General features: G+C 43.7%; 1 long non-coding RNA gene across 1 annotated transcript; it reads left to right on the top strand.

Moving 5' to 3' along the window:
- Positions 1-3,129: 3,129 nt before the first annotated feature.
- Positions 3,130-18,645, top strand: LOC135921001 (uncharacterized). Its single transcript, XR_010570409.1, has 4 exons — positions 3,130-3,228; positions 6,597-6,785; positions 14,570-14,749; positions 18,243-18,645. It is a non-coding gene; the product is annotated as an uncharacterized lncRNA (long non-coding RNA).
- The last annotated feature ends 4,458 nt before the right edge of the window (positions 18,646-23,103 follow it).

Genomic DNA, 23,103 nt, shown 5'->3' with positions numbered 1-23,103 from the left:
TGCGGTTCAAGACATCGCATGTCACGACCTCAACGGCGGCAGAACTAACGGCCCTGCGTCGAGCCCTGGAATTCATTGATTCGGAAAGACCCAGAAAATGGGCTGTGTTCTGTGATTCCAAACCGGCATTACAGTGCACGCAGTCAGTTCTCCGACACGGATGTCATGACCAATTGACATACGAAGTCGTGAAACTTCACCATGACGTCCTACAGAAAGGCCACGAAGTCGTTTTTCAGTGGGTGCCTGGCCACTGTGGAGTCAGTGGCAATGATTCCGCCGATAACGCTGCTCGCACAGCTCATCAAGAAGAGCACAGCGTTCCGATTCCGCTTTCAAGGACTGACGCTGCAAGGCAGCTTCGACACCTGGCACGTAGCCTCACAGTGACCGAGTGGAACTCGCAAAACTTACGACTGACACGACTACATCGACTAAACCCCTCCCTGCAGCTCCGACCTCCACCCGGACTTCCTCGACGTGAAGCTACGCTTCTCTGTCGCCTTTGGTTAGGAGTGGCCTTCACAAAGGCATACTCTACATTAATTGGAGTGACTGACAGTGCAGCATGCGAGGTCTGTGGCTCCGAAGAAAACATCGACCACCTGCTGTGCCATTGTCCAAGATATGACCTAGAGAGACAAGAACTTGCCAAAGCTTTCGAAAAACTGGACAATCGGCCGCTTTCTGTGCAGGTGCTGCTGGAACACCGCCCCCATCGCCCGTCGGCCCATAAAGCAGTGAAGGCACTTTTGTGTTTCTTAAGGACGACGGGCTTGTGCGACCATTTGTGACTACCAATGCAATTTCTGTAAGGCCACACACGTCATCGAACTCACTGCAATTTCCTTCCCTCCTCTCTCTCCCTGTTATCTTTGTTTTCCCCCTTTCCCATTCCCCCTGTGTAGGGTAGCCAACCGGACGTGATTCTGGTTAACCTCCCTGCCTTCTTCTCATCTCTTTCCCCTCCTCCTATATTAGGATGTCGCCACTTGCTATCTTTGTTACCTTTAGCCTGCTTTATTTCGCCTGTTAACCATTCGACCACAAGAAGTGGTCATAGAGTTCCTTCAGTCTTGACAGGTTTCTCACAATGAATCAAATTAAATCTCTCACGATTTTCTGTGACATGGCTGACGAAAGTGAACGTGTCACTCATTCGTCCTCTTTTTGAAAGAGAACAGTGAGGTAGCGCGGAAAAGAAGTTACAACCCGAAACGTTCACCGTTTTCCAGTAGTGATGGAAACCATCCACCACGGTGCCCAACGAGGGGTTGCTGCGACAGCTCTATAAAGAGATTGGTATCCACCAGCTGTACATCCTCTCAATAACCCAGCGCGACTTATCCAAGGTGGGATAAATTGCACCAGGTTAACCCTTGCCAGCAGAAAATGGGGAAACAGATGAAATAACAAGGGGACAGGAAAGATGACGAAGAAAAAAGAAGTTAAAGGGGCGTGGAGAGCGATAGGAAAAGGCTACTGTCAATTTCCCCCTGGTGGGTCCCTCCCGGGGTGTCATCTACGGGAAGCCGGGGCCAAAGAGGCGTGTAGCCTCCCCTGAGAGGCCTTAAAGGTCCGAACACTCAGACATCAAATCAACCCCCAGAATGCACCTCTCCGCAAAAATGGCGAAGCCGCGCACGGCTAGACGCAGGAAAGTCCAACCCCTATGCTTTCGGGTACATGGTGTCATGACACACTATGCCGACACCATGCCATGTTCTGCCAAATTTTTTTATTTCGGATGCCTTCTTTGAAGCGACGGCAGCGTCACTGTCTGATGCCCACGAGTCAAGAAAGATTCCGAAGCGAAATTTGCGGCTGCTCGGCGCACGCTCCTAATTCAGCCCCTCTAAAACGATTGTATAAGAAGGAATGTTAAAACGTTCTTAGGTTACTTAACATTACTTTGGTGACTAAGGATTCTTAGGTTACTGAACAGACTTTCTGTTATCTATGTAGATGTCCTTGTGCAACCGTTTTATTTTCAAACCAAGCTGCGTTACGTGGAAGGTGTACCTTGATATGTCGCTCTTCTACGAACCTCCTTTATGCCTACTTAGTTCACTGGGTTTGCGCCGCTCTTCATTAAACCTATTCCATGCCAACGTGGGTAATTTATTTTAATTGATAAGCGCCACAAAGTAAGTGTTGCTCTTCAGTAATAAAAAATTATATTAGAAATTTTGCCGGTGCCAGGTTGAATTGAACCCGCATCGTATAGGTTCAGCCAATGCTGTCTTAATATACGTATATTGAGACCCGCGCTGAAAACACATTTCGCCCAGGTACTTTCTACATGGAGCAGCTGTCCGGGTGGAAGCAGGTGAAAAGAGCCACACTGCAGCCATGTCCTCAGAATGAAGCGTTTCGGCAGTGGTGATACGTTGTTGTCACCGCGCTGCTGCCTAAACGCTAGTTGCATTAATACCTACCGTAATCCTGAGAATTACTTCCGGCGTATTTATATTGTTTTTTTAGCATTCATCTTAGAGATGTTTGTATGTTTTGTTGGTGGCAAAAACGACGCAGTGTTGAATACTCTCTCGATAATTACAAGAAATGCACCTACTTCGATAGCGTTGCAATACATATTTAACGTCTGTATTCAATCGTCGCAGAGAATGCGAGAATCTATGCGCAAAACCTGCACAGTATGGCCGCCGATTACTCACGGAGGAAAAATAATTGTGCCGGCCGTGGGCGCTTAGTAGATGGGAAGTTTGGCTGCTAAGCATGAGGTTGCTGATTGAAATCCCGGCCACGGTGGCTGCATTTGGGTGGGGCTAAATCTCAAAACGCCCGTGTACATAAAATAAGGCGCACGTTACAGAATCTCAGGTAGTACAAATTATTCCCTGGTTCTCTCACTACGGCTTGCCTCGTACTCAGATCGTGAATCTGGCACGTAAGCCTCCACAATTTAATTTTTTAGGTGTCATTGCGTTTGTTTCTAAATAACGCTCTTGCCCGAGCGTAGCAACAATTTCGAACACCGCACCATAGAAATGTCCATTTGTCTTCTTCAGCGATTCTCTGGTCGTTTCAATGAATACAGCTGTCAGGCCATCGTGGAAAATGGCATCTATATAAGGACGGTGAGTCTCGTCAGCCATTTGTCCATCGGAAAGGCTGAGCTTCTTTTGTAACGTTGACGTCCCAGGCTCACAATGAAGTTTCAGAGCTTCTGCCTTGTTCTTCTCGTATATGGAATCAATGTGCAGGGTAGGTATTTTCCCAAATGCGCATGTTAGGCGGATTGCTAAGAAAATGGAGGGTAATGCTCTTCCGTTAGATAAAAGGTTGCTTGATATGTTTCTCTAAATTTACTGTCAGACTGGAGAACAAGCGCCTGCGTGTACTATCAACCCTTACAAAATTCACATATTTAATGGAATAGTCGAAGAGACTCCTGCACACCAAATACTACCACGCCATATTATCTTGTTTACGAAGAAGGTTACGGGTGTGCCTAGAGAAGACAGCGATTATATCGTGGAGAAGAAGCAGGCAACTGAAAATAAAAACCAATTGGCATGGTACTGGATGTAGGTGTCATGCTGCACAAAATGAGGTTCGTATGAGGTAAAAAAGTAAGTTCGAAATCAACACGGGCATCGTTTAAAAATTCTCAATATAGCAACCACATCAATAATTTTGCATCAATAATTGCATGTGAGCTACGAGATGGAGACTTTTAGAACTATCAGAGTTGTATGGTAATTTAGGTAGTTTTTAATGTAGTGCCAAACTTACAATGAATAGCAAAAAAATCGGAACAAACATGCTATTTTCGTAGAGTGTAAGGACAGTAAACGAAGTCGGAAGGCGCTAATAAAATCCGTACTGTCAGTACTATAAACATGGGAAAGACATCCACAGTAGGAATAAATATAAAACGTTTTCCAAAGTGCAAAATTTTTGTTCTGTACAGTACTGCCGAACACTTTTACGGAATCAGTACAGGAATACCAACATTCATCGTTAAAGGTCTTTGAAGCACGAACAGTCGTCTGTTTTCCACATTCCAAGGAACACACTACCAAGAAAATTGATGCTAAGCTGGAGGTGGTATGCGGGGACTACCACCGCACACTGCCACTAGCACAGCATAAATACGTGCACGCAACTAAGCCTCGTCTATGCAATATGATGCACTCACTGAAGACGATAAACCTTAGCTGCGATACTAAGGGACGACAAGGCTGAATAAACGTACACTCGCCAACTGAAAAAATTACAAAACACGGATTGACGTTTCGGCGCCCAATACGGGTGCCTTGTTCACAATGAGCGAATGCATGGTGGTCTTTAGAATAAATAATAAAGACCACCATGCATTCGCTCATTGTGAACAAGGCACCCGTATTCGGCGCCGAAACGTCAATCCGTGTTTTGTAATTTTTTCAGTTGGCGAGTGTACGTTTATTCAGCCATGTTATTTCCTCGCCAGACGAGTTTTCGTCAAACCCTAGACTTCAAGGGACGACAATGAAGCCATTATTATCAGTTGTTCTTGCAACACATACTGTTAATATGTTACCTATCACGGTACGGTATTGAATGTTATAATTTTATGATCCTGTCTATTTTGATTGTATGATGCATTCATGTATACACTCATTTTAAATTATTACACGTTATCGCAAGCGATAATTAAAGTAAGGTTGACAGTCACGATCATGGCGCGCCGTTAGTAAAGTTATTTCTTGCTCCTCCTGCAGAAAAATGAGTACAATATTTCATCTAGAAACATGGCTAGTGATGGTGGAAAAGGTGGTGGGTATTTCGGTAGATTCGAGGAGACTATGTAGCCACCACCAGCTTCTCGGCTTTTACAAGGTGGATCCGTCAGCTTGAAAACCCCACTGTGAGCATTTTTCACCCAAAATTTGGACATGTGCATGATAAGCAGAAATGCCAGAGCAGCAACACACACCATTGTTTGAATACAATATTAAGTTCGACAAATAAGGCTTGCTTTCTTCTTTTCAAACATTAAGAGCTAACTAAAATAAATACGGAATTCTACAAAGAGAACGTGACGTAATATGTCCGCAGTATACCTATATTAGAAGCACACACACACACACATTTATATATATATATATATATATATATATATATATATATATATATATATATATATATATATATTCAGAGAGGAAATAAGCAGAAATAATATGTACCTGTGCACATCAGTGGGAATAGACGTCTTTAAATACAACACAACATACATTTTTAGAAGTATTTCATTACAATAAGTGTGTCATGCTGGCACTAAGAGATATCCTAAGGGAACGTTACACGACCTGCCACGAAACGTTGAGAGCTATAACAGCAGATCCGCAATATCAGTATACATCAGCCATTACTCTTACAAAAATAGTTTAGGAGAATGCTTCGCAAAAAGGAGCATTTGGGGATTTCGTGTTGACTGCCCGTAGAAGGCACATCGATCTACACTATGACATAATATTTACACTTGTTGTCATAAATATGATCTGTTTCAACAACAATGATCGGTATTCAATTTATCATATGAGTGTATGGTTATAGTATCACTCACGCTTAGTGCTATCAAAACTACTGAAATAGGAGTCTATGAAAAAGGCCTTTGACTTAGGCTGAGGGTTTAACCACATACCTTCTTCTCAAATTACGATCGAATAAACAAGAAAAACAAAGCATTATATTTTGTAAACAACTTTCTTTAACATTTCAGAAGCTGTTGGTCGGGAATATCACGATTCTAGACCTTGAAAGAATTTCCCCCTAAGCGCGGAGAAAACTGGCAACCTAACTTTAGCACCTTTTATTGGGACTTGTTCAAATTTAGTTCTGGACTTGCTTTGTGACGTATATTGCCAATTACAAAATGCAGCTAGAAAGTTTGCAAGGCATGTCTATATGGAAGGAGTACTGATTATAGCACCATGCTGAGGTATAGAACCAAAAGATTGCATCAAAAATTGAGCGTTTCATCTTCTTTGATTGTTTACGAAATGACCATTGTATGCATTGGAGCTCAAAAAGAAGTAGAACCCCAATGTAACTTGTGGCGTCCTATAGGAATGAATATCTTGCAACTGATGTCGCCCTAATAATCTTTTCATAATCGGTATCGCCTTGAGAGACAAAGAGAGTTACAAACATTATTTCTTAGCAGTTCTTAGACTGAATCATTACTGTCAGCATTCAGTCCCCTGTGTTCGTGCTGAGTCCAACTGTCTCAATAGCTAGAGGCCGAATACTAGGTTTCAACATGTGTCGGAATTATGTAAAGCTTAGTGAAATTTGGTTAATTGCTAGGATATGCATCTCCAGTTATAACGCAACTAATGTGCCTTTCTTGCAGTAATGGAGATCAAGAACTATCATTGAGCTATATTTGCACTAGCGACTCAACTTTTGGTAGAGTCGGAAGAATAGCTCACATTTATTTGTGTTTAAGTAGCACTACGTCATAAGATACACATTGCTCGTGCAGAATACCTACAGACCAGTGATTAATATTACAAATATAAACTTTCGCAACTAACAGCCCAAGCTCCCGAAACGACACAATACCAATTCAATTTTTTTATTTTCAGCCTTTCTGTCAAAAAAGAAAGAACCAGGAGCATGTCTCAAGAAGCCTGATCCTGGGCCGTGTAAAGCTTCCAAACCAAGTTGGTATTTTGAAGAAACGGTTGCAGGTTGCAAATATTTTATTTACGGTGGCTGCAATGGAAACAGCAATCGGTTCGCATCTGAGGAAAAGTGCGTAGACTATTGCTTGCGTGAGTATACTTAATAATACATTTCGGATAGAAAATTTGCAAGTATTACGTATTACTTACAATAATTCCACATTTGCGCAGTTCCTTTGTGCAAAACTTTGCCACTCTTGAAGATACTTATTTTTTCTGACGCATACAATTGGTCGAATCAATGCGAGTTTCGTTCACCTTTTATAACGCACGAATTTAATCCTGTAATTACACCAAGGGCTCATGTCAGCCATCGTGAACAAGGACAAACCGCAAACACACAAAATACAAACGTGCGGTTTTCTTACCACCTCTTCTTTTTCACTTAATCATTTCATAGAAATCGACGCCATAAGAGCAGCAGCAATAGAATGCACAAATGGGGAAACAACACGCGTAGGAGTACGCCAGCAAGCATGGACGTAAGGCCTAATATATGAGAGCGTCGGGAAAAAGTCGTCGTGGTGTTGCTTGTTACCACTATGGCAAAGCGAAGAAACGAATGTTACATGGTTGTGAATCTTAGTGTCTAACGGCCTCAGGTTTCTCAGGGCAGCTTTGGACGGATTTCAGAGCGGACTTTTACCGATATTGTAACTATCTACGAAAAGCAGGAATTTTTCCGGATCAAAGCGACGCGAGCGCCAAGAGTGTCGCTATCCAGATAAAAGTACCTGACATTATAATTGGGGTGAACGTTGGTGATGGCCCATATGCGAGCTACAATCTCCTGCTGAGTAATAGAGCAGGTGTATTCTGCTCTAGACAGCGGATGGGCTGTAGTACCCAATAGCGCTTTCGAGGCGACTCCAATGCCCCGGCCGTTACCCGGTGTGTGGCTTCATCATCATGCAAGGAAAAAGGAAGCTCTTTCTCGAGGAGGTCAGTAAGCGGGCGGGCCTTTATAGCATTCGAGACAAACTTGCTAGTGTAGGCGCACGCCCCATGTGTTTGTAAATATGAGGAAATGGATCGTTCCCGACAACACTAATTTTGTACGGACTATAGCCTAAACGAGAGGACCGCCAAGGGCATTTGCCCTCAGGGAAAAATGAAACATATAATGTGTTCAGCTAGTATATGAGCTTTAGGAAGCTGCCCATAATAGCCGACAGATTGTTGTGGTGTATTGTAGACTTGTATTTCCATGTTGTGCGTGTTAGGTGGCCTGTTTCAACAACTTTGGTGACGTTGCTTTCAACAGCGAGGACAGCCTGCGGAGCAGCCGTATCAACCGGTCAGTGCCGTAATATTTGTTTGAAGTTCACAGCGCATTGTCGTTTAGTTTGTGAATGTTAGAATGTGGTCGTGTTTCTCAGCGGCGTAATTGACGATGGATTTGGTGTCGACTGGTGCGCACTCTTCCGGCTTGTTGTGCACCGTTCTACGGGTGTGTACTGTTCATGAGTGGTGCTGTTTGTGCATCGGGCAATGGTGACACGCCGGCTAGATTTGCCTTTCTTGTCAGAACATCCGTACCATCTTTCGCGAGTGCTTTCGGAAACTGATCGCGTTCGGTGTGTGTGTGCGCGCGCGCTTCCGATATGCGTCGAACGCGTAAGAACAGCCGTACAGTATTTCACGAGTGCTTTCGGAAACTACCTGCATTCTTTATTCGTGCGCACACGTCTGACATGCGTCGTTATTGTGGCAGCGCTTTGCAAAGGTGTTTTTTATTTGGTGTCTGCGTCCACAAATGCCAAGATGTGCTACATTTTCGTCATTTAAAGACCCTGCTTCAATGTAGGGACACTTACATTTTGGTTGGATCGAGGTCAGCTTTCAACGAATGGAACGGCATTCCAGTGCGCTTAACCATCATGGGCACACGAACTGCTTTGTCATTTCTCCTTTAATTTCAAATTCAGTTTTCTGTAGTATGTAAGCAGATAATGATCACCAAGTTGCGATGCTAATCTCGTTTTTTTGCCACTGCTAAGCGCGTAGGACAATTTTTACTAGGTTAAGCTCTCTCAGCAAGTTGTGAAAGACTTAGTGAGTGAGTGAGTGACGAAACTTTGTTCTGAACGCCTGCAGAACGGTTAGCCTTCCCCTGTTAGGGAGGCGTTACCGTGACGCGGCCATGACGTCTTCGCGGCGTGTGGCGCCTCTACTTCGGCCGCGGCCGCACTATTCCCTTTGGTCGACCGCGCCTGCCCCTCCTTTGGGGTGGCAGCCTCCCTCTGGTTTCGCTCGGTCGTTGCCTTTCGAGGGCCGCCGAGATCTGCTGGACGGCCTGGGTTTGAACATCTTGGTCATAGCATCTCGTTGCGGCCTCGAGCCGCGGCGGGATCGTTGTTAGTGTTGCAGCTTCATGCGGATTCTTAGCACAGTCCCAAAGGATGTGAGCTGCAGTGGCTCTTTCCTTTCGGCACACACAACACAGATCACTTTCATAAACACTTGGACACACGTGCCTCATCAGCACCGGGGTGAATAACGACCCCGTTTGAAGTTGTCGGTATAAAACCGCCTCCTTACGGGTCAAGCCCGGATGAGGTGGCGGCATAGTCCTTCGCTCTAGTCGGTACCATTTCACAATTTCATTGTACGAAGTCATTTTGTCCTTGGTTTCCCACCACCACGACGGGTCGGCTGTAGTAGCAGCGGCACGCTTGGTTAGTCCTCGCGCCGCCGCGTTCGCCGTCTCGTTGTGGTTAGCGTTGCCGCGATCCGACACATCACTGCCCATGTGGGCCGGAAACCACTTTATCACCACACACCGACTTTCACTCGCGAGATCGACCACACGCAGCACACGCGCGGCTTCACCACACACCCTTGCTCTGGCGTAATTTTTCACTTCCGTCCTAGAATCACAGAGCACAGTCGTGCACTCGGGGTCGGCGATGGCCAAAGCAATGGCCACCTCCTCGGCTTGATGCGCCCCTCGAGTCCGCACATTCGCCGCTGTTCTAGTTGCACCGGTCGATGCCCCGACGACTGCAGCGGCGAATGCCTTTCTGTCATGGGGATACTCTGCCGCGTCCACAAACACGGCACCCCTGTCTTTGGCATGGAGATCGATGAGCGCCTTGGCCCTCGCCGCCCGCCGCTCTTTGTGGAACTCAGGGTTCATATTTCTTGGCACCGGACATACCCGTAGCCATCTACTAATTGCGTCCGGTACAGGCACCTCTGTATTTTCGGGTCCCATTTCCTTTGGTCCCAGGCCTAGGTCACGCAGCACTTGTCTGCCCGTTCTTGTTTCTGATAGCCGCGCGAGCTGAGCGGTCCTCTGCGCCTCGGCGATTTCCTCCAGGGTGTTATGCACTCCCAAGGCCAGGAACTTGTCGGTGCTTGTGCAGTCGAGAAGTCCGAGTGCAGCCTTGTACGCTTTGCGTATGAGCGCATTGATCTTATTGCGTTCGCACTGCCTCCAGTTGTGGAAAGCAGCAACGTATCTAATGTGGCTTATAGCGAAGGATTCCACTAGCCGGGTGAGGCTTTCTTCCTTCATGCCTGCTGTTCTGTGCGACACCCTCTTAATGAGGCGGATGGCCGTGGTGACTTTGGCCGCCAGACGGTTGACCGTCTCGCCGTTGACTCGTTTGCGCTCAATCAGCATCCCCAGCACTCGGATCTTCTCGACAGCCGGGATCATGTGACCACCGCTCGTCTTGATCTTTATTGTGTCTTGCTCTCTCGCAGGCTCGTTGCCTTTCGTCTTCCTAGCTGCCCTTTTCGGAGGAACCACCAAAAGCTCAGACTTGCTTGGGGAGCAGACGAGCCCAGACCCGTCCAGCTGCTCCTCGATAGCGTCAACCGCCTCTTGCAATGTATTCTCGATGTGTCCGTCGCTTCCTCCTGGGACCCAGAGCGTTATGTCGTCGGCATAGATGGTGTGTCGGACCCGCGCGACTCGTGAGAGGCGCTCGGCCACCCCTATCATTACAAGGTTGAAAAGCAATGGCGAGATGACTGAGCCCTGGGGGGTCCCGACACTGCCGAGCTTCTTCTTTTGGAGCTGCAGGTCACCGGCGATGATTTCAGTAGTCCACTCCGTCAAAAAATCCTTGATGTACGCATAAGTTCTCTTGCCCATGTTTAGCCGTGACACCTGGGCCAGAATCGCAGAGTGTCTTACTTTGTCAAAAGCGCTCTGCAGGTCCAAACCCAAGATGGCTCGCTTGTCTTTCGTGTTGGTAGTATCATCGAGGATGTCATTTTTCAGTTGTATCATGGCGTCCTGTGTTCCGAGCTTGATTCGGAACCCGATGATGGTGTTTGGGTAGAGCCCCGAATCTTCCAGGTACCTCTGCCACCTGTTCATGAGTACATGCTCCAACGCTTTGCCCACACAGGACGTAAGCGAGATCGGCCGGAGGTTCTCAATGTTGGGTGGCTTGCCCGGCTTGGGAATCAAGATGGTCTTGGCTGCTTTCCACTGCCGAGGTAATGATCCGGCTCGCCAGCAAGTGTTGAAGTATGCCGTGAGGTTCGCTATCGCCGCTTCGTTAAGATTTTTCAGCGCTCTGTTCGTAACGCGGTCGGGACCAGCGGCGGAGTTGCTGTTGAGATCGTGCAGGGCAACCCGTACTTCCCATACTTCAATGTCTCGATCTAGCCACTCGTTTGTTTCGCCTAGGTAGTCCGGGTGCGTTGTCTGTGGGAGTGACCGGGAGGTACTTGTCGTCGAGGCGTTTCTTCACTTCGTCTTCCCCGTGCTCGGTCAGCGCCCTGTGGATGATCTTGGCCAAAGATTTAGTGCAAATAATTTTTCATACCAGCAGTTGTGCATTTATGAAATTAGATTTTTAGTCATTGATGGCTATTTGTTTCGATATTTTTTTATTTATTTGTGACAAAGTGCTATGGATTTTGACTATATTGGCTATCTATTCACCAACTCATTTACACTTTGTTTTTTGGTTCTGCCCTTTATTTTTTATATGTGGGCATGCATGACCAATTTCATGCCGGCCTTCTATGGTTTGACATAACCAGACACTAACATGGCTAATGAAAAGAGAGGAAACTTGTATTTGATGGTATTTAGGTTGAGGCACTTGGCTATTAGGAAAATATGCAGCTTCAAGTTCGGCCAATACTGTGTCTGAGTGACATGTTTGATGCAAGCAATATTAGGACGTGACAAAGTGCATGCATCTTCTGTCACTGATCAAACTGCCAGCGAGAAACTCCTATGCCAACTCGTCCTTGTTTCAAGTGCTTCTAATGAGCTATAATTGCATTGCCAGATTCAGTTATTGTGTGGACAAAAACATGTAGCATTTTATTATGAAACTTTGAAGGTAGTCAACTCCTATATTGCATTGAAATCTTAGGCAGATCTACTCTGAAAAAGGGATTATTTTCTGATTATATCTTTCGACAATATCATTGTGCTATCCAGTGCTTATTGGCTGGTCGGGGAATGCGTCATGCAAAGGCAGTCGTATCGCTATAATTGTTTATCCGAGAATATGTCCCGAAGTGAAAATCATAGCTTCAAAAATACAGACACCAGCTTCGATGGGGTTCTATGTGCTCATTGCATGAAATTCCTGAAGTTGAACTCCGAACCTTTTATTCGCTCTGTAATTTATGCTGGTATATGTGTCACAATGGTTCATTGTCATCATAGAGCACATCGATCATGCTTTTGCATGTACTATCAACAACTCAACACAAATCTCACTGTCTATAATGAGCTCTTGTATGCACTACAACTTAAGTGCAGATACTTTGTATGCAGTTCATAGCCATCCTCAAAGATCATGTTGCTGATACGACTACTGTTCGTACACATCTCACACCTCCTCACACACCTCATACATAATCTACAATCATACAATCATACAGATCTCACCCATTTTCTCTCAGAGCTTGTTCAATATGCATATCATACCGTTCATTTCTAGTCAAATCTCTGCGACGCGCATACATCTCGATCAATTCCTCATAGAATTCTCATAGACATTTTTCAATAAGGCAGTATGTGCAAAACAAATCAACACACATTTCTGTAATCCAGGTTTCGGTGTTTCTACGCTGAGCTCACATTGAAGACGGTGGCAGATAGCAGGGAACATTTTGGCGGCAGCTGTGTTTGTCACCACTCAGGCAAATTTGTGCCCCCTTGCTGCATAATATTAGGATTGACAGAGTGCAGGCGAAATGAGGACCACAAGCAAACATTTTTCATGGTTGTACTGCGCTCGGAAGAATTGAATCCCTGACGTCGCCTACTAGGTATGCGAGAAATCAATAAAAGAAGGCAAGGAGAAATCATAAATGTATAAGGCACAAATTCGCCACTGTCCCCATAGGATAAAATTCCACCGCGTTCTTCTGGTGACCTCGTGGGAGGAGACTACAATAATGACCCCAGCGTTTTCCTCAGTGACTGTGGCAGCAGGCTATTCTACATATCAGCATGTAGTTTTTTGAGCGCTTCATTCATGGCGCTGAGCCGGCCTATGTGGGTATATGGGCCTAGGAGGTGGGTTATTGAAGGATCGGAAAACTGAGCAAGAGGAAAAGCTGTGACTAAACCTGCCTTTGTGAGAAGCCGCCACTTAGGACAGCACACGTAAGCACTACGAATTGCTTTACACGCTTCAAGAGTTCATTGGTCATTACCGCTACAACCAATTGCTGCTTTTACGACTCAGTTATTAAGCCTATCATGTCTTCTAAGGAAGCGATTATGCTGCGCTCTTGCTGTGCGCTAACTATCGTAGCTTGAGCCCCGCAGCGGGTGAAGCCTAACTAAAAGCCGAAGATGTTAATCGTTGTGGCGTGTAAAGCTTTCTACATCAAACGAAAATGACTGAACTAATTAGAGAGGAACACTAGAAACTAGACAAATAAAATATGTGTGCACTTGCGGTGGTAGCTAGGCCATCTCATAAAACGGCGCAGAGCTTGTCTGTGTACCGGTAATAGTTCGCTGTTCGCAATACAGCACCCTGCTAGGAACTACTGGGTCAGTCACAGCAGCCTGAGGCCAGCCCATGTCCTCACATGAGCATAAGTTAGGCTTTTAATCATTCTTCGACAAAAAGAATATTGCGAATAAGGTCAACGAGCTGTGGTATGAGTCCTTTTGAAGGGTCGAATGCTGAGCCAAACGTCTGTACGCTTCTTGCACAGCGCTCGGTGTGTTAGCTTTCAATGTCACTTAAGCTTATCAAGTCGTACTGGAAAAGCAATGCAAATTATAGGAACAAAGAGTTTGCTTTTAATTCCTTGATATATGTGTTTATACGCCTGGTTTAACCAACGCACACAACTCACAAAAGAAGTCAAAGCTTAGTATCGTAGAAATTAATAAAGATGGATGGCCTCCTGCTGTGAACCCATACTGCCAAATTGAAATTATCTCGTTACTTTTCTTAATACATAATAAATTCAGCAACAAGGAAAGCCCTCAGTTGCAGTTCTTTTTGCAACAAACGATGTCTAAGTATTATAGAACGTCATTTGGAGTTTTAAACTTGGGTAAAACGCAAACCATTGTGCTTGGCACCCGGCATCATATATGAAGAAATTTCTATTGAACGCATGTTACATAGTCACAGCTCCACGTAAAGCTTTTAAATGATCAGCGACAATTGTAGCTTTCTTTCCTTGTTGGGCTTGGCTTGGCACATACATGGGTGACCTCTTTAATTTTTCTCGAACCATAATATTTACTACGATGGTCGCACAGTTTTGTAACCTTTGTATTTACGGAGTGCAGACAGCAGTGTCAGCAACACCACTTGCAAATTAAGAAGCCCTGTGACACGTCACTTGATACTGTTGTTGCCTGCCTATAAATTTAATTGAAAAGAAATAGCCCAATTTATTTATTTGCATGTTTCCAGCCAAGTCGAGACGCAAACCAGTGTGTAGCAGGAAAGCAAAGCCAATGAAATGTAACTCTGTGGTGAAGTATTGGTACTTTAATACTACTGGAAACACCTGCCACCGACTAGAAGCTGGTTTGTGCCCAACGACTGGCAATATGTTTACATCCTGCGACAAGTGCATGAAGAGATGCAGTGGTAAGTACCTGCTCCATTGTCGCATAGTTAGCTTCAATTCGTAATAAAACTGAATTTTCTTGATTATTCATAGCATTTTACTAAAAAAGAAGTCGCTTACTGCAACTTTATATCTGCAACCTCGTCTTATCTACTGGTGAATTTCCCATGCTCATGAAAAATTAGAAAGTAGGGGAACTGCATAAGGGGGGTGCATTAGATAACCTCAATAATTTCAGACGCATCTCAGTCCTCCCTATCTTTTCTCAAATCCCTGAACGCAGTTTAATAAAAGAATAGTTGGGCACTTGACAAAAAACAAAGCAATAGCACCGGCGCAATTCGGGTTTCAGAAATAAAAGTTTACTGAGCGAGTGCTTTTGCATGCGAAAGACCACTTAAGAACTGAAAAGCAGACGTACACTATTGGAGTATTTCTGGATTTCCGAAAGGCTTTTGACTCAATTAATCACGATAGTTTGTTTCGAAAGCTACCCTGGTATGGCATAAGAGGTGTAGCATATGCTTTAATTCGAACTATGTCAGCTCCCGTAAGCAGTTTGTTTGTCTAAAAGATTCATAAGTCCCAACTTCTTGATTTAAGCTGTGGTGTTCTTTAGGGCTCAATCCTAGGCCCAACTTTGTTTCTTCTCTGTATTAATGATATAGTTAACATCCAAAATACATCGTGCATAACTTTGTATGCACATGACACCAGCGTTTCCTTCTCTGATCATAACATTCTAGAGCATTTAACGCTGCCAATACATAAATGGGGGACCTCAACTTTTGGATAAATTCAAATAGAATACAACTGAACTGCGAAAAAACAAAGTATGTCATATTTAAAATTAAAGGAAAGCAGCTGATGGGCCACTACGAGTGAAGGTTTGTGGGGCGCATCATAGAAAATACGAAGTGCATAAAATTTTTAGGCGATGGTTTAACGAAAACCTGTATTGGCCCAGTCATGTAGAGGCTATCACAACTGACATTCCTAGAGCGATTGGAATGATTAACATGTTAAAGCATCTTATTCCAATGAATGTAAGGAAACAGCTACATTACACACTAATACACTCTCGTCTACACTATTCCCTTCTGCTCTGGGGAACGTCTACCGAAACTAACCTTATGTCGCTAGATAGGCTGCAAAAAAGAGCCGTAAGGCAGTTTGTAGCCTACCTGTTTTTGCACATAATAAACCGCTTTTTTATAAGCCTGGCATATCCCATATAGACCACCTGCTTTTGCATAAGCTATCGCTCCAGACGTTCCATCTCCGTTAAGCTGATCACATACAGTTTAATCAGACGTTCGCCACCAAAGACATGACCCAATCTCTATACCGCTTACTCGTACAAACTACGGGAAACAGGCATTACACTTTCAAATGTGGAGGATACTAAACAATAATTTCACAGTCCTAGAACAATTACAAACTTCGAAATCAAGCTTGAGGTTGCAGAAATCTGTTAAAACATATTTTCTTCGCTGCTTTATTGTATAACTTCCTCTGTACCTCAATGTTAGTGTTTTGTTTTCCTTTTTTCACATGTTCTGATTAAGATTCGAATTCTTTATTGTTTTGATATGTTCTCATATTTTCGAAATTGTAACACTTCTTGTGCTGTTGTTTGCTGCACAGTGTCAACATGCTCTGGGTGCTGCGGCTTTTGTCAGGCAAGAATACTGCCTTTTGCTACAGCACCTAAGACAGCTGTATGTCTCAAACAACAAATAAATGAAAATTAAACAAATGTTTTGTATATAAGCGGGACATTAGTGTCTAAATTTCTTGCAGAAGGAGGAATAGTAACAAATGCCTCTTTCCTTACATATTCTGTTGCAAAAACAGAGCACTGTTCATCCTCATAAATCACAGATTTGATCACTCACTCGTCTCGGCTCAGTGCTTGTCGTAATCTGCACTGAAAACATGGTTTCTGAATACTATATTCTTCGTGTAGCAATAATGGCGGTACGCAAGAACGTTCGTGTATCACAATTCAGGCAATTAAAAAATATGATGTAGTCTAAGCTAATCTGCATCCCTCCACTACGCCATGTCACATAGCTCTCCATCTGCTTTCAGATGTGAAACACAATACCAAAATATCCAACCTTGTATGTGGTAGTGTAAGCCTTTTCGTTTGCTCTCTGATGATGGACGCTGACAAGCACCACCTACTATTTTCTACTTTTCATCGCAGTGGTCGACACGATCACCTACAAATTGGCGCCTATTACTACAACACTCAAAATAGAGTAAACATGTCAGCTCATATTGTATTCAACTCATATTGTAACTTCAGCTTATCTGAGAGCTTGCCATACTTCGAATGCTCGCTGGGCTATACTCAAAGTACAATGGAAGCATTTGAAAGCAACCATTGCTGCCATATGAAACTGAAAAATATCTATAGCAGCTCCACAGCCACCGTAGTCCTCCATAAAGTAAGCAACAAAATCCCAATAAAGAAAGGCCTCAGGCAGGGAGACACGATCTCTCCAATGCTATTCACAGCGTGTTTACAGAAGGCATTCGGATACCTGGATTGGGAAAACTGGGGATAAAAGGTAATGGAGAATACCTTAGTAACTTGGATTCCCTGATGATATTGCCTTGCTTACTACCTCAGGGGACCAATTGAAATGCATGATCACTGACCTGGAGAGGCAAAGCAGAAGGGTGGGTCTAAAAATTAATCTGCAGAAAACTAAAGTAATGTTTAACAGTCTCGGAAGAGAACAGCAGCTTACGATATGTATCGAGGTACTGGAAGTAGTAAGGAAATATAACTACTTAGGACAGGTAGTGACCGCGAAACCGGATTAAGAAACTGAAATAATCAGAAGAATGGGCTGGAGTGCGTTTGGCACGGATTTCCAGATCATGAGCAGCATGTTGCCATTATCCCTCAACAGAAGAGTGTATAACAGCTATGTCCTACCCGTACTCATGTACGGGGCAGTAACTTGGAGGCTTACGAAAAGGGTTCTACTTATTTAAAGATGACGCAATGAGCTATGGAAAGAAAAATGATAGGTGTAACATTAAGGAATAAGAAAATTGCAGATTCGGTGAGGGAACAAACGCGAGTTAATGACATCTTAGTTGAAATCGAGAAAAAGAAATGGGCACTGGCAGGACTTGTAATGAGTACGGAAGATAGCTGATGGTCATTAAGAGTTACGGACTGAATTCGAAGGCAAGGGTAGCGTAGCAGGGGACGGCAGAAAGTTAGGTGGGCGGATGAGATTAAGAAATTTGCAGGGAGAAGATGGCCACAATTAGTGCATGACCGGGGTAGTTGGAAAAGTGTGGGAGAGGCCTTTGCCATGAAGTGGGCGTAACAGGCTGATGGTGATGATGATGATTGCCGCCGTAGTGGTAATAATGTTGTGCATAAGAACACGGCAGTGCTTTTAGCAAAGAGGGTCTGCTATATTTCGGGCAGTGCAGGAAGCTGTACAATGATTTTTACGTAATTGTTTTTCTTTCAATTTCTAGCGACGAACCCACTGTTGCCGTGCAGTCTGGAATACAAAAAACTGCGCAATACGGTAACTTCTGCCATGCCCACGTTGACACTCGGGCGACCAGTTCATACAGGACCGATACCGGGACAGGACGTTAGAAAAGCGGTACGGAAACCCGTGATTGGAAGACCAACAAATACGACAAAATGGGAGTCAACGAGACTATGAAGAGCGACAGCAAAATTACCGATAGTGTCAGCCTAAATGTCATCGTAGAAATCCAGGCCCTCCAACGTTACCCAAACAAGGTAGCCTAACATCAGTGTCGGCATGAATGTCGTCTTGCCAACTCGGTCCAAACAGGCATTTATTTCCTGATACTGAAGAAGAGCAACAGGGCTTGCTCGAGCACCAGAAATACTGTCCTTTTCTAATAAAAGCACTTGCAGGGTGAATAAAGCTGCCAGATTTGGGCACTTCGTTTGCACACACAATGTCATTAATAATTAGTTGTCTCATAACCATAACTCGGTAAATATTCCTGCGATACATATATAGGTGAAAGAAGGAAACTGTCATCTAGTTAAGGGTAACACAAAACTATGAAGCATAAGGAGTTATATTGTTTCTCAGACATTCATGTTGGTTTCTATTGGCCCTCCAACATGTTCTCGGGGAGATGAAACTTTTAATGTAATGCTTGTTTTGAGAGCTACTCCAAGACTGACGTCTCTTCATCACATGTCTCGGCGAGTGGTAGCAAGCGCACGTGAATGGAAAGCTTGGTAGTGCGAAAATTGCAGAATTGCCGAATCTACTCTATTTTATAGAATGATTTACCAATTTTTATGCGTCTGCTTGTGGTAGACACTGACACCCATCAGGAAGATGGACCCTTTGTCTGATTTTCATTCCATCTGGGCTTTATATTAAGATATTTCTAGCTGATTTTTCGTGTCTGGCTTTCTGACATTCTCATGCCACCAAATATGAAGTCGAAGAGACAATATCCGAGTGTCCTCTTGATACCACAATGAGTGCTATATATTTGTGCGTGTGTGCGTCGTTTACGAACCAGAGTTTCTTATGCTGACGGCATTGTTGTACATGCAAAAGTAATTTCAAAACTGTCTTGAATGGCAGAATTGGAAATCCTGCTATCTTAAAGAGAAACGAGAAAGTATCTAGCGAAACATTTCCATTCAAAATGGCAACAAGGTAGCAGCTGTTTTTCATGGCCTCATGAGCACAGAACAAATAGTGGCTATAGCTACTAATAAGGCGTTCAAGGTCGACAACATTCCACCTGTCTACAAGGTAACAAACGTACGGAACATCTGCAACGACGGTTGTTCGTTTAAAATCAAGAAATGCGAGACCTGTCTCAAGCAAAAACATTCAACGTGCGGCCAGTTCACAAACACGCACCGACTTTGTCATCCAATGTCAACGGCATCCCAGGAATAGGTGATCTGAAGGACTTCCGGGAAAAAAATAAAGGAGCTATTCAAGTTTTTGAAAACAATTGTATGTCATTGTGCTTGATTGCTTGACGCACAACTGCGTTCTTCAGGTCCAGTAAGCAAGTCTTACACAATGAAGCTGCTTCACCGTTCTATAGTTCATATTCTAGTAGTCACCTTCGTTCCAGGTAAGTATTTCTTGTGGGAAGACCGTTTGTCGCACCTTTACCATACTGCGTTACTGATAGTCATTTCGCCACATGCAGTTTGTTGTTTAATATTCTCGAATACAAAGAGTCCAGCTTGAAGTTTGAATTTATCTCTGGATTGAGTGAAAGCAGGACACGCATGCACATGGAATCTAAAACAGCCTCTATGCTAGCTTCCCCGTGTAGGTTGCAGTATAGCTGGCAGCGGTCCACCTTTTCCGAAAACAAAATATTCCTCGTGATGATAAGCAACAGTGGTAGCCTTGCCTCCCCCTGTTTCACAGCTTACAGGTAGTTAGAATACGTAATATAAAATATCATCAATTACGCGTACGTTGTTCAAATGTGGGTCACTTGTGCATCCGAGAGAAACTGTAGGTGCAGATGTCGCTCCTTTTTACCTTATCTGCCGTAGGCAATATATAGTAGGGACCTAAGCAATATTTTCATTTATTCAAGCAAAGCTATGCAAAATGTCTTTGTTGACGAGAAAGCTTTCTATGCTATAGCTGCAGTGCTTGTAAAACTCAAATGTTTTTTTTTTATAAAACCTAATAATTCAATATAAACTTGCATATTTGCGATATTTCGTTCTCTTTGCGGTAAATAATATTGATATCTTTGCGACTTCAGTATTATCTTAAATGTGGACCAATCATTGTATTTTTGCATTTGGCAACACTATAAGTCTCATTGGTATAAGTCTCATTTTCCCTTTATAATGTTATAAGATGCTTTACTCGAAATTCCTGTCCAGGGGCAGAAAGATGGTACGAAGAGTTTGGCAACGCATTTTTGTTTTCTTCAATGTGTTACGTATGAGCGATATTGTGTAGTTGGCAAAGTGAGGAAGCCAATAAGGAAGCCTTTAACATGTGCAGCTGTCAAAGTGAGGAAGCCAATAAGTTTTGCTTTGGAAGGCTATCACTGCGGTATTTACTAATAATGAAATTGAAATGTGCTGCGGAAGTACTGAACTGCTTTCGCGGACCCAGTTACTTGGTACCGCACAGGTGGGGACGTACTCATCGCGGTCATGTTTTCGGCCCAGAAATATTTATTGCTATAATGTTGCGCCGCATTGACGACTGCCAATAAAAGAAGTGAAATGAAGTAATACGTAATATTTCGTCAACTTTTTTCACAGAAGTTCACAGAATTTACCATATTACCTGGAGATATTACCGCGATATTTTATTTAAACACTTCTCCATATCATTAGCTAACATTACATCTTGAGCAAAGAGTAAATGGTCCTACAATTACGTTGTGGCTGCAATATTTTGCAGCGCTTGTCATTTTAACACTGCCTTTTGCAGTACCTTTAGTGCTTTAAGGTGAAATACAAAAATAAGAGATAAGAATGTGTGTTAACAGCGTGCTTCACGTGTCAAATATGGGCCTGTCCGTGTGATTGGGGATAGCGGCGTGCTTAGGTGGGCAGTGTGGAGACTCAGTCACGGATAACGACACGGCTTACATACAGCTGAACGCCGAAGGTTTTCTGACTGCGAGGAACAACCCTTGAAAGCCCCGTTAATATTAGCTGTAATGCTGGCTTTTGACCTATTATATCAGGGTTACCTGACTAATACAGCGTGAGGTTAACAAATCTGAGATATTATATTTGTGGAATGTACAGTGAGTTCCCGTTTAGAATTACTTTGTTTGCAATTATAATTGAGATCACATCTCTGGTGCACTAAAATGTGACCCCATTGTGTTTTATTGCCGTGTTTGTTAAAGAGGAAACAAGATGAGCGCTAATAGCAGCATGCTTAAACAAGTGCTTCTAAACATACTTCTTAACGTCATGTAACCTCTTTCCAATCAATACAACTATTATAACATTCTAGAGAAACACTGACAATAACAATACAAAAACTGGTCACGAGCGCCTCAAAAGGTGCAGTACATTAAAAGCCTTTGCAATGACAAAGACAGCAAAGTAGTAAAGAGTTTGGGGCACATCGCATTCCTAAATTGATACAATAGGCTGAGATCACAAGTTTTTCATACATGACACATTGTTTAATATTGTGGCCTAAACGCATGCCTAGCTACCAGGGTTGCTAGGTAGCAAAGGAAACTTCTATATGTGTTACATATTATAGATTGGAATATATCTGAACCCTTCAGTTTGCGGATGACCATGTCTGCTTCAGCAACACTGGGGAAGAATGGTGACATGTGACACATGACCTGCACTGAGGAAATGTAACAGTAGGGATGACAAGTGACATGCAAAAGACAGCGGTATTGTTTACAAGCCGGGCAAGAGAACAAGAATTCATGATCACCAGTGAGCATCTACAGTCTGTGTATGATCGAGCATATTTATATATATGAAATAGTCATAGGGGACCCTGATTATGCGAAAAAAATTTACAGAGGAACGATAATGGGTTGCTATGCATATGGCAGTCATCGCAAAATCCGCAATAGAAGCTTGCCGCTGTCTGAAAAAAAAAGTGTACCATCATGAGATTGTACACGGGCTAACATATCGGGAAGAACATTGCAGGTTAGGAAAGCTCAAGAACAAGTTTCGGACCGTTCAAACAGAAATGAAATGAAACACGTTAAGCCTAACACTAAGAGACAGGAAGGGACGGGTCGGATGAGAGAGCAGACGGCTCTACTTGACTACAGGAGAACAAAATGTTGTTGGGCAGGCCTAGTAATGCGTAGGGCATATAACCGGTGGACAATTAGACTTAGAGAATGAGGTGCTGATGGAAGCAGAGCGCCGGTGAAGGGGGACTTAGTTTAAGGGGGGGGGGGTGATAAAATGAGTAAATCTGCAAGCGTAAGTTGGAATCAGTTATCGTAGGACAGCGTTAATTAAGGGGCCTTGGTTATACGGTGACCCTGGACATATGCTGCTCCTGCTGCTGACGATAATAATAGCGCTTTTAACATCAAATAAATGGATCTTCCACGTGTTTTCGGGAAAGATCTTCCCCCAGAATTTTGTAGGAAACCGCCAGATGTTGGGAAATGTGAAGCAAAGTATCCCTCCTGGTATTATGACTCACGAGGCGGCTATTGTAAGATGTTCTTCTTTAGCGGTTGTGGTGGCAACAGCAACCGATTCAACACAGAGGGAAAGTGTCAAGAAATCTGCATACGTAAGTATACATAAACAAGCATAAATTCTAATTTGTTGTGATAAAAAAGCCTAAAAAATTGTACTCATATTGAGAATCGCTTCAACACG

This window comes from Dermacentor albipictus, chromosome 7 (genome assembly GCF_038994185.2).
Source record: "Dermacentor albipictus isolate Rhodes 1998 colony chromosome 7, USDA_Dalb.pri_finalv2, whole genome shotgun sequence".
Taxonomy (NCBI): Eukaryota; Metazoa; Arthropoda; class Arachnida; order Ixodida; family Ixodidae; genus Dermacentor; species Dermacentor albipictus.
The sequence above is the reverse complement of the archived record's forward strand: the minus strand, read 5'-3'. Positions and strand labels throughout refer to the sequence as shown.